Source organism: Crocodylus porosus, unplaced genomic scaffold (assembly GCF_001723895.1).
Source record: "Crocodylus porosus isolate Cpor-Errol unplaced genomic scaffold, CroPor_comp1, whole genome shotgun sequence".
Taxonomy (NCBI): Eukaryota; Metazoa; Chordata; order Crocodylia; family Crocodylidae; genus Crocodylus; species Crocodylus porosus.
In genome coordinates this window covers 834,596-835,769 of record NW_017728910.1, presented here as the reverse complement: position 1 = coordinate 835,769, position 1,174 = coordinate 834,596, and positions in this window count along the sequence as shown.

Here is a 1,174-nt window from a genome sequence, read left to right as displayed (position 1 = left end):
ATCTATTGTTTCTGAAGATACCAGGAGATATCCCATCAAGTATATCTGCTATCCACAGGAATGTCAAGCTGGCTCCTAAGTATGTGTTTCCTGAGTATCAGTCAGTTTCCTGAGATGTTCCAACCAGATAACCCCTTGTCAATAGAAAAGACAATTTGCTTTACACTATTGAGAATGCTTGAAAGAAGCTGAACTGAGCGTATTAAAATCTGTAAAAGAAGCAGCAATGTGTGTGCTGACACCACCAGCTTTCTTCTGGAGAGGCTGCAGGAGGAAGATCATCTCCCTTCAAGAATCGTGCTGAGAACTTTGACCTGTTGGTTTTGCAACCCGAGTGCCTTGGACTGGTGAGATCCCAGCTCTCTCTCTCTCTCTTTTCTCTTCTCTCTCTAAGCACAGAGTTCTGAACCTGAACTGTATTAGTTAAGCTTGAGCTAAGTTTCCCCAAATACTTAGTGAAACCAGGGTATACTGTGATTGTGTGTGTTTGTTTTTCCTTTGCATGTCTATTACTGCTACTGCTGTTGTATATTTCATATACTTAGCAATAAATAACTTTTATAGTCAAACTGGTGGTAACTGGGTATATTTTTCCTTCTTTACTTCTCCTTTCCCACTTGCTCTGCAGCAATGCTTCTTTTACCTAAGCTAAAGATCCCTGTGTAGCCCAAAAATATGGTGGGGTCTGCTCATCAAGGGGCTAAAAGATTGGGACATGCTAAGTTTGAGACATATAAGGGGATCAGCTTGTACAGGCTGATTGACCCAGTTTGGCTCAGACGTGCCCTAATGAACTGAATGCTGGCCCATGAGGGTGTCATCTGGACAAACAGCCAGATTCAGAGGTATTCTGTTTAGCTGTGTGCTTGTGTCTGACAGTAGTTATTGTTGCTCTCATGAATTGATTCTTGGCATATGAGGGTGTCAGCCTGTCCATGCTGATCAACCCGGCCAAGTCAGGTGTGTCATGTTAATCTGTGTGTGTTTCTGTGTATGACTGATTTGGGGACTGGAGGAACCCAGCCCCACTGAACTGAGTCCTGCAAGATAGCTCCATTGGGGGTGAGGGCTTGCAGGGGGAGAGATACAGCTCCATATAGAAACATAAGTAACACAAGCAGCACATTAATAGAATTACCAAGACCCTAGCCCTAATAAATGAGCACACCCCAAA